The following is an 11,193-nucleotide window of genomic DNA, read 5'->3' as shown; positions in this document are numbered from 1 at the left end:
TACGGATGGTTGTGAGCCACCATGTGGTTGCTGGGATTTGAACTCTGGACCTTCGGAAGAGCAGTCGGGTGCTCTTACCCACTGAGCCATCTCTCCAGCCCATTGGGGTGTTGCTAAGACTTTGGATATCTCTGTTGTCCAGGAACTCAAACAGCTCATCTGGAAGTCTGCTGTGTAGACCATGTTTACTTACTTACCAGGCAGCTTTTAAGCTCTCCACGGCCCCAGAGAGCAGCGCTTCTGGCTAGCTCCTCTTAGGTCTGCCTTTCAATTTGCTCTATTTTGAGGATCTGTCATTGCTGAATGTTGGGATTCTATATTCTTATTTTTCAGGCAGTCTCACTATGTAGCCCTGGCTGTCCTAGAATTTACTGTGTAGATCAGGCTAGCCTTGCACTCATAGAGATCTGCCTGCCTCTGCCTGCCAACTGCTGGAATAAAGGCGTGTGCCACCGTGCCTAGAAGGGTTATCTACCTGGAGATTCTGGTATCAGGCTCGATGCCAATGGAACTGCAGGAGAGGGCCAAGAGGAAAGAGACCAATTACTATCACTGATGGCGCCTGCTGCTAGCTTCTCTCTGTGCACAGTGAGACGTGGGCTGAGAACAAAAATGTCAACTGTGAATGCCATGTGTCAGGCTTTGGGCCTCTTGGGGTGGGGCTCCTGAGACGATCTTTTGGAATGAATATATTAGAATTTCAAGTTTCTATTTATTTCTCCATATTTACATTTTTCTGGCCGTTTTGTGTACTTCATAAGATTTTTAGCATAAAACTATGGTTGTCACCTGGCATGTTGGTGGCGTTTGTCTGTGATCTCTGCCTTTGGAAGACAGAGGCAGGCGGCCAGCCTGGTCTAGATAGTGATTTCCAGGATGCAGCTGTGTAATGAGACCATCACAAAACAAAGCAAAACAGCAGGCAGTGGGGCTGGAGAGATGTGATTGAGAGCAGTGCAGCTCCTGCAGAAGGCTTGAGTTTTATGTCCCAGCACCATGTCAGGCCACTTCACAGCTGCCGTTAACTTCAGCTCTGGGGGAACCCACATATATGCACATAATTTTAAAAATTTTAAACTCTAAACGTATAATTGTCATTGATATAGTTTCTGAGTTATTTGTATACATAGTTATATAGGGTATAGAATCAGGAACATTTAAAGGTCACTGCCATATAATAGTTTTCAAGGATCCTCTGTTGGCATTAGGTATTTCCAGTTTTATACGTGAGGAGGCAGGGTCTGTTCATCCCATGTTTTTGAGCCCATTGTGACACTCCTCCCTCTCTCCTCCCCACCCCCACCCCCCGTTTCCTGTGGCACATCTCTGCAGAAAAAGCCCACATCTAGACTTTGTCTGAGAGCCCCGTACTGCCCGTCCAGGCGTTCAAGGTGGCTTCTGTTTGCTTGGAGTGGCTTTGAATGCTATTGACCGTAACCTTTAGCTCTCCTCAGGTTACAGGCTTATTTGGGCTCTGTTAAATTTCTAGGTTTGTGTCCCCTCCCTTCTATCTGAGGAATACCCTGAAAATGACAACACGATCTCTCTTTGTTGAGAATAAAAAACAAAAAATGAGAAAGGAAAGCTGTTGCTGCAGTGGATGGAGGGGCTCTCTCCAAGATCTGTCTCTTTTGTTTTCCCCTCTCTTTACATTCTGTCCTTATCCCCAAAGAAGCATGGGAAACTCATGGCAGGCACATCCTGGGCGTGTCATCTGGCTCCGGTCAGGTCTGGAGTGTAGTGTCTGCATCACACATGCAGATGCACCCACTCTTTGTCACCTAGGTGCTCACGTGTTACAGCCTGACCTCTTCACGCTTCCCCACACAGTTGGCTGTGAGACTGTTTCTTTTTTGAAGGGAAGCTGGCGCTGGCTCCTGAGGATGTGACACCCTTAGTGTAGCATGAATATGTGGAGCAGAGCAAAAGTGACTCATGCCTGGTGGCCCCACTGTCGAAACAGTGATGCTGTGACCTTCTGATTTCCACGCTCTAAGTGGCCTAGTGCTAACTTTAGCCAAGAGAAAAAAAGATGCTTGTGTCAGTCCCAGAACTACTGACTGACGAAAGATATTTGTCCTGGGAAGTTTTAACTTTAGGACAGACAGTCTCAGTGTTGATCTAGTCAACTGTGGGTTGACAGTTTACCAACTACCCAGAGGCTGCAACATTACAGTGCTATTTAAATGTCACGACAGTTGGCTTGTTTTAATCCAGTGAGTGGAACAGTAAAGGCAGGGTGCTAGGTGTGAGAATACTGTCTCATTAGAATTGTATCACAACCCTGTTCAGTTCGGGTATGTGCTGGTGAAGGAAGGGAGGCCCAGAGGCTGTTCCTCGTTCATGGCCATGCTGTCTAGTGGTATTTTAGCCAGTGTTAAAGTCTATTGCTAGTGATGCAATACCCCAGGCTAGGTAATATAGAAAAGAGTGTCAGATTTAGTGGTACCCACTTGTAATTTCAGCGTCTGGGAGGCAGAGGCAGGATGCTTGTAAGTTTGAGGATAGCCTGGGCTGCATTCTGAGACCCTGGCTCAGCAAAACAAAGAAAAGGTGTTATTTTTGCTCATGGTTCTGGCCAAAGTTGAGGGGTTTATGTGGTAAAGACTGTCTTCCTGCCGGTGCGCGTGGGGTATCGTGGCTGCTGACAGGGACACTGTGAACAGATGTTCTCTGCCTTCCCTGGCTTTTTTCTTGGCTTCCACCCTGGTGGCAATGATGTTTAGAAAGGGGGACACCAGGTGCTAGAGAGGTGGCCCAGTAATGGGTGTTCCTGCAGAGGACCCGGGTTCTGTTCCCAGACCCGCATGGCAACTCAGCCATTTGGAACTCCAGTCCCAGGGGATCTATTGCTCTCTTCTATCCTCTGAGGACAGATAGCAGAGCAGTGAGTGGTGGTGTGCCCAGTTTGCCAAGCCCTGTCGTAGGTAGAATGAGTTCTTTCCTGCAGCATGCCTGCTTAGATGTCTAGACCTGCAAGTGACATCTTGCAGCCTTCCATACTCTGCTGGGTGAGTTGACTTACACAGGCCTCTAAAATGAAAGGGCCTTGGCCCGGCAGCTTCCGTCTCACCCGATTGGACTTCCAAGCCGGAGTCACATGCTGATTGTCTGGCTTGTGTTCTTTGTGCTTCATGAAGGCAGAGAGGTTGGGCTCATCAGCTCGTCCTTGTATCCTCAGTTCCCGCTGTGTGGTAGGCATGTGATAGATAACTCGTTGCTGGATGCATGCTTGGGTCCCTGAGTAAGAGTTTAGCCAGTGGATCAGTATTCATTGCTTGTTCTGTTCCTGAGACTGACTATGTGACAGAAGCAACCAAAGGGAGGAAGGATTTGCTTGGGTTCATAGTTGTAGGGTGTTGTCCATCATGGAGAGCAAGTGACTGGTTTGCTAGTTTGTTTTGGTCCATGGTGGCAGGAGCATGTGATCACACAGCAGCGCACAGGAAACAGAACTGTGCTAGAAGTGGATGGGGCCAGGCTGTGAGCAGAAAGGCTGGTCCCAAAGGCCTACACCAGCCAGCTAAGCCCAAGTCCTCTTCTGCTGCCAGCTCTGCGCCTGTGATGTGATACAGGAGCCAGACACTGGTTCCTTTATAAAATGGGCCTGTTGCCATGGTTTGATCATGGTTTGCTCCCATCGAAATGCAGGTTGAAATGGAATTTTCAGTGTAACTGTGTTGAGATAATTAGAAGCTGGGCATGACAATACATGCCTGTAGTCCTAGCACTTAAAGCCCTATGGAGGTGTAGGCAAGTAGATCTCTGAGTTCTAGGCCAGCCTGGTCTATAGAGCAAGTTCCAGAACAACCAGGGCTAAAGATCATTCTAAGTACATAAAGGCCAGTTTAGAATACAGGGAGTCCTGTAGTTCATACCTGTAACTCCATCACTTGAGAGGCAGAGAGGTAGGAAGTTCAAGGCTAACCTGGGCTACAAAGTTAATTTGAGGTCAATCTTGATAATGTAGTGAGAAAAAGACCTGTATGCCAGAGGGTCCTAGGTTCAACCTCCAATACCACCAATAACAAACAATAGGATGAATAAACAAATTATGCAGATTGAGTATCTTGTTGGTAGTAACAGAAACAGACTAAGACACGTGTGAACCTGTGTCTGGTGAGTAGAAATATCTACTTTTGAGTAGTTTGCTTTGAACTATGAATGAGCTGATTTGTGTTTTCTGTGTATGTGATACTAACTGGCTTCTGTAGAGATGAGTATTGTAAATGTTGAACACAAGTATGAAAGCTTAAGACGCTCCCCAGCCTCCCATAGGCCATAGCACCTGGCAGCCTCCAGATCTCCTCAGACAGGGATGGGCAACTTCTTGACATTGCAGAAGGGCTTTGTCATCTACAAACGGGTTTGAGCCCTCCCCCCCCCCCCTCACAGCTATTCTGGGACGCATGCCCTCGGGGCTATGGGTTGGACACACCTATAAGCCACTTCCACCTGTGACCCATGAACCGGCTGAACTGGAGCTGAGTTGCCTTCAACTGTTTTAGCACTTGTGGGCCTGAGGCGTGAGGACACAAGTTCAAGGCCAGCTTGGGCTACCTTGGGAAACTCTGTCTCAACAAAAAATTAACAGACTATTGGACTAAAACAGATGTTTTTCAGCTCCCGGGGTCCTGGAGGTTGTCACTGACAGAAGGAAGTGACTTAGGAAATGCCCAGAGCCTTCGTAGGACAGGGTGTAGCTCCATTATCGGCCTTGTGAACAATCTAAGGAAGAAGTATCCCTTCTCTGTGATTTCACTTTGTGAGAAGGGAGAGAAAAAGATGCTCTGTGCCTTCTCTGGGTAAATTTTGAGTCAGGTATACACCTTTGACATTTGTATTCAAGCAAGGTGCTGCAGGGCCAGTGAGCTGGTGAGCATGTAAGGTGATGCGCTGCCAAGCCTGACAGCTTGGAGTCCACATGCACGTACACACATGTACACAATAAATTAACATGTTTAGCCACACAGAGACCATAGTGCTGTGACAGAGAGCATGGGGTCACTAATCCAAAAGGCCAATCTGCAGCCAAGTGGTAGCTACTGTCAAAGTGACTGTGACTGTGTAGGACCACAATACGCCACCATTAGCTCTTAGCCCGACTAGTCATCAGCCATACTGACTGGAGCACAAGAATTCCTTTGCCTCTGTGGGACCCATGAATTGTCACTAAGGCTACAGAACTCCCTGGCTTGTTTTAAAATATGGGAATCAGGCAAGTGAGGAGCAGCCAGTAGGAGCAGGGCTGCCTTGGGCACCAGCCCAGCGGCGCCTAAGCATGAAGGCCAGAGCCACTACCAGACTTGAAACCTGGTGGGCTGAGTGAGTGAGGCAGCTCAGGGCAGCTTCCATGTGCTATAGGCACCAAGAGTCACAGTGCAGGTCCCCTCTTTTGCATATGCTTCTGGAGTGGCCAGCTAGATGTCCCGGCTGGAAGCCCTAGCGATGAGAGTGTCAGGACCTGGAAGCCTGAGGCCCGTTGTTCACCCTTAGGATGGCTACTGAGCATTCCTAACCAAACGGGATGCCCTCCTCCTCTGAGCATGCCCTGTCCCTGGGCCAGGAGCACATTTCATTCAGCTCACTTTTGTGTGCCAGCTCTCCCACTTGTTTATAATGAACTTCCTCAAGATTCCGTAAGGTTCTCGGATTTATGCTGGAGTGTGACTCAGATGCAGTTTTGAGTTATATGTATGAGCAAGTTCCTATCTGACATAAATTACCAACATGCAGAGCGGTAGGATGTCGCTTCCAGAGGGAAAGCTGTTAGAAGCTTGGCTAAAATTATATTCATGCCTTTGCAGAGATTAATGAAGATGACTTTTGGAAAATCTTTCTTTGGGTGAGTTACATATAATAAAAGAGACAGATCATTTTAATAATTAGGTTCCCTAAAATATAGGCTTGGGTTTTGATATATAAAAGAATAATTTTGAGAGCCATGAACAATGGTTCATGCCTGTAATCCCAACACTCATGAGGCAGGAAAACCAGGAGTTCAGGGCCAGCTTTAGCTCCATCGCAGGTTCAGGGCCAGCCTGGGCTATATTAGACCCTGTCTTAAAAACAAAAATCAAATTATAACAACAAACACCAAGAGTAATTTTGGACAGACTGAGGCAGACTTGATACTTGACACTCGGCAGACCGAGGGAAGAAGATCCTGAGCTAGAAGCCAAGTTGGTCTCAAACTCAAACGCTGAGAACTGGAGAATGGCTCAGGGGTTAAGAGCTCTTCTGCTCTTCCTGCTCTTCTAGAGGTCCTGAGTTCAGTTCCCAGCATCCATATTGGACCTCCAACAGTCATCTGTAACTACAAGAAATCTGACACACTTTTCTGGCCTGTGTGAGCACCTGCACACACTCTGTATACACACACACACACACACACACACATGAGATATGATCTGATGTTTATTATATATAAACATAAAAGCAAAATTAAAAAGCTTAAAAGATAGCATGACAATGTAGTAAAAATTGACAAAAAGGCTAATTTTGTCTTCTCTTGCTCTGCTTCTCCTGTGTATATTGTGTGACTTGTAGGTAAAGGTAGATAGAGTTGGTGGGTATTCAAAACTTCCTCGACTGATGGGACAGGCAATCTGGAAAGCTTGGGGCTGCTTTCTTACTTGTTTGCTCATCTATTATTAACAAGCTAGCGTTGAAGTTATATGAGCCAATGTTTGTTATGTATGAATATAAATAGGGCCTTGGTTATCTCAGTGGTTCATCTGAGATCATTTAATTTGCCTAATTTTAGAGTTTCTTATCTCCTACCCTATTGCACTCTGCCACTGCACTATAATTTAAACTGCATCACAGTTAAAAACTCACCTGAGCTTGGGAGATGTCCCTGTGAAGGATAAAAGGCCCAGATAAAGGTCATGTCCCACAGTTTGTGGCTTAGCTGTGACCTTGAAGCAGTTAGGGGGGGATGTGGGCAGTATTGATGCTGTCCCTTCCCTCCGCTAATGGACCCCTCCTCGTTCTCTGGAGTGTGTGTGGGTAGCATGTATTTTAAATACTGGCTGTCTCCTTGGGGCTATCATTTATAAGATGAATTTTGTGTCTGCAGGTTTGCTTTGCCTTTTCTGGGGTAAAGTTAAATTTGCGCCAAAGTTGTTCCTTGTCCTCCAACCCTAGGATCTTTGATGGTCTTGTATTGGGTGACTCTGGTTCCCAAGTGTCAGTATATCAGAAGGGGCTAAACTCAGTAAGTACAAAGTCCTGTTTGTGTGGCATTTGTGGGCAGGTGAAATTCAGCCACCTGTGCGTACATTTTGGAGGTGAGCGTCAGCAGCAGTGGCCGCAGCCCTGGCTTCAAAGCCACTTTTCTCTGGGGATGAGCAGGGATCTGAGTGACAGGCAGTTCCTGTTGCCAGCGCAGCCACAGGGGAAGAGCATGCTGCAGTTTCTGCTGTCAGCCCAGGCGCCAGCCACACTGAGGACTCTCATCGCTTCCTGGGGCCAAAGGGTCAGGTCTGACCTCTGGCCAGCCCAGCATCCAGCCGAGCCCAGAGTGCTGGCCTTGAACCCTTCCCTGGCACTGTGATTGGGAGCAAGTACAATAGTAGCTGCTCCAGACTTTATTATTTTGCAAAAGGTTAATTGTAGCTTTTAATCTTTCCCAGGATTAAATGGCCCTCTTTATAGATTGTGGTTTGTACTTCCAGCCAAACGGGGCTTCTGAGTCCAGCAGAGAATTGAAGAGAAACCCCTGACCTTTCCTAAATGCTGTCCCAGGTCCAGACTGCAGCCCAGACAGCTGCTGCCTATGACTGGTCATTGTCCCAGTGGCATGCACGGTCTCCATTTAAACAGTTCCAGGTTCAGAAAGAAGCAAGGCTTATGTGACATCTAAGTGGTGTGTGTGGAACGACGACAGGAGGCCCTTGGAGTGCGACACCGACCTGTGCCGGTGCTGTTTGTGCCCACTCCCATGCCTATAACAAAATAAAGCTGGAGAAATACCCCACCCGCTATGTTTAGGGTTAAGAATGTTAGAATGGGTGTGCAGGGGGCAGTGGAGGAGGGGGCAACATGGAGGGTGGGGGGCATGTCACTCTGAGCGCTGTGCATCTGACTGCTCAAGTGTAGAGATTTCACATGCAGCCTAACCCAGGGTGTCAGTCAAGTACCGGGAGAATTTGGGTGGGCTCATGGTAGGAAGAGGTGATTAGGTTTGAACGTGGAAACTGCATTTTGCAAGGGAGACCTGGTTTGAAGTATTGTGGTGTCTCAGAGGCAAACTTGGGGGTCAGGCTGAGTTGATTCGGGCCAGCATCTTGGTCTAAGCCCCAGGCTTGTCTGCCCCAGGTTCCCGTGTCACGTGGCTTCAGCAGCAGTTCCCGTCGCTCCAGGATTCTTACTCTCTTACTCTGCAGTTTCGTGTCTTTTACTTTGATTCCTCTCCTTGAGGAATTACAGTGACGGAGTCTCCTTGCAAGTAATTGTTGAGCTTGTTCCTTTGTGGGTCTCCAGGAGTGCCTCGGAGTTATGGGCTGGGGCAGCCTGTTTCGCTCCTGAGCTCCAAGGATTTCATTTAACCCTCTGAGCTGTTTTCGGAGTCAGACTTCAGTCGTATGCTCGGTCAAGAGACATTGCTGGGACTGAGGTGGGCCTTGTTCTCCCTGCTCTGTGGAGCTGGCAGTTTAGTAAAGCAATCAAAACAGGTCCAGAGCAGAGAAGGCGTCAGCTTTGCTTTGACCTGAAGGCTGGCAAGGCACTGCCCAGACTATCGGCCGTGTCATGGGGCCATGGTTGGAGGCCACACCTCAGTCAGCTAGATCTGAGGCCAGGTCCCAGCTGTACCAGTCTCCGTCAAGAGGCAGGTCATTCACCCTGTTCTGAGCTTTGTTTCGAATGTGGTTGTAGGAAATTGGTGTAGGTAAGCCACGTGGTACACATGAAGTTCTAGGACACAATAAGAGCCTAGATGCCAGGTGCTGTTGTGAGTATTCATTAGTATCTTCTCACTGTGCTTAAGACTGTTCCTTCTCACTGTGTGAATTGTGCTCCCCGAGTTCTGTCAGCATGGAGCAATGCTGTGGTTTATACATAGACTATAGGTTGGGATGAGGAAAGCAAGAAGCTAGGCTGAGCCTCTTTACAGGATGGAAAAGTGGGGCTGAGGGCTGAGCAGCACCCACGTTGTCGCTGGCAGGTTGGAACCTGAGCTGCCAGATTCTTGGGAAGACTTGCTGACACTGCGGGTGGCCAGGGCGTTTTATCCACAGTCTTCTACAGAATCAAATATGAGCACGCACGTAGGGTCTCCTAAAGCTAACCAAGGTTGTCCACAGTGCGTGTGCCATCCGAGTCTTGAACCTGGTGGCTTCCCTGTTGTTGGGAAGCTGTGGACTTTAGCTTCAACTAGAATAAAAGGACGAAGGCATTTCAGGAAGGAGGAGATCGGGAGATGAAAGGGAAGGGAAAATGAGCAGACCATGGCAGCTGGGCAGCTGGGGAGATGAAGATGGGAGGGATGCTGCCTGGGTCAGACTGGACAGATGTTGAAGCAGGCTGTACCCAGGGCAGTCATGGCCTGGGCTCCTTGCCTCTGCCACTAGAGTAGTAAGGTTTGATCTGTGTAGTTCGGCTTCAAACTCCTTTCCTTTGCATTGCTCTGGATCAGGTTGCCCTGGTATTTGTCAGAACATGGAGTGTGACCTGTATCTGTCAGAGCTGTCAGCAGAGGCTAACTGCTTACTCATCCCTGAACTTTGGTCCTGCTGAGTGGAGCCAGAGCCCAGGAGGGGCCTGTTCCTCAGGCTCCTGGGCTGAGCTCCTGCTCTCTGGCTACCCAGAAGCATTGTGGGGAAGGATGGCTTTGTTCACCATATTACACAGGAACTGACCTAGGAAGAGAACTGATCTGCAGGTCCTTAGAGGGCTCAGGATAACAAAACCTGTGCACAGAGACTGTGTTCAGCCAGATCTCACACCTTTGGTGTGTTGTCTTATTTTCCAATCTGAAAAGCAGAGAAATAAGCTAAAAACTTGATAGAAGTTTCCCTACAGATGAGTAGGCATTTAAAGAGAGGAAAGCATTTGGAGAAGCCTCTGCTCAGTGACCGCAGTGGGGTTGGTTTTGAAGCCACATAGAACCGTTGTTGATAGCTGAGCACAAGAGCGTGTGTATCTAATCTTGGAACTTGACAGTGCAAATCTAAATGCTGGAGAGGTGGAGATGGGGAGATCTCAAGTTGGAGGCCAGACTGGTGTACATAATAACTCTCTCAAAACACTAAAGGAAAGAAGAAACCTGTCATCAAAATCCTGGCATGTGAGATCTAACAGGCGTTTACAGGTCTTTAATCCCAGCACTCTGGAGGCAGAAGCAGGAGGAGCTCTGGGAGTTCAAGGCCAGCCTGGTGTACAGAGTTGAGTTCTAGGACAGCCAGGGCTACATAGAGAAACCTTGTTTCAACCCTTACTCTCAGAAAAAAAGAAAAGAAAGAAATTACTTTTCTCCCTGCTGAGTTGGGGGGAGGTGGAGACTCTTGTGTCCCAGATGTATGTAGTCCCCTCTGTAACCTGCTGTCATAGCTAGGCAAGGCATTGCTGCTGGCGCCGTAGGGGACATTAATTCTGCTTTTGAAGAGATATTGGAGGCCTCTCTTGTCCATGATCCCTCGAACATGGAGTTCATGAAGCTGCCATGGCCTTAATCTCCCAGCCCCTTGTTTTATTTGTGTCCAATTGTGACAAACCTGCATATCTCAGAATGGTAGAGGCCCTGTGCTCAGCACCAAGTCAGCCTAATTATGGTCAGCGCCAACAAGTAACTAGGAGAGTGGAGAGGGGAAACCCCAGCTGTATAGTGGCTAAGGACTGTGGCAAGGAATCCCAGGCCACGGGTGCCATCAGAAGTACTTCAAGTGCAAGAAATGAACAAATGTTGGCTCATTAACAAAAGAGAAAGTGTAGAGAGAATGTTCTCTGCCCATAATGTAATTAAACTGGAAGTCAGTAACAGATATCCTAAAAATTCTCAAAATTTTGAAAATGAAACATACTTCTAAATAGCTTGTGGAAGGAAAATTAGGAAATGTTTCCAATTTAATGAGACAAGAAATCCAACATGTAGCCGGGCGTGGTGGCGCATGCCTTTAATCCCAGCACTCGGGAGGCAGAGGCAGGCGGATTTCTGAGTTCGAGGCCAGCCTGGTCTACAAAGTGAGTTCC

General features: G+C 47.9%; 1 protein-coding gene across 7 annotated transcripts in view; it reads left to right on the top strand.

The window, feature by feature from the left end:
• Window positions 1-11,193, top strand: part of Tex2 (testis expressed 2) — a 109,467-nt gene that overhangs the window by 48,734 nt on the left and 49,540 nt on the right. The window lies entirely within an intron of this gene.

Source organism: Mus caroli, chromosome 11 (genome assembly GCF_900094665.2).
Source record: "Mus caroli chromosome 11, CAROLI_EIJ_v1.1, whole genome shotgun sequence".
Classification (NCBI taxonomy): domain Eukaryota; kingdom Metazoa; phylum Chordata; class Mammalia; order Rodentia; family Muridae; genus Mus; species Mus caroli.
This window is presented reverse-complemented; position numbering and strand designations above follow the sequence as displayed.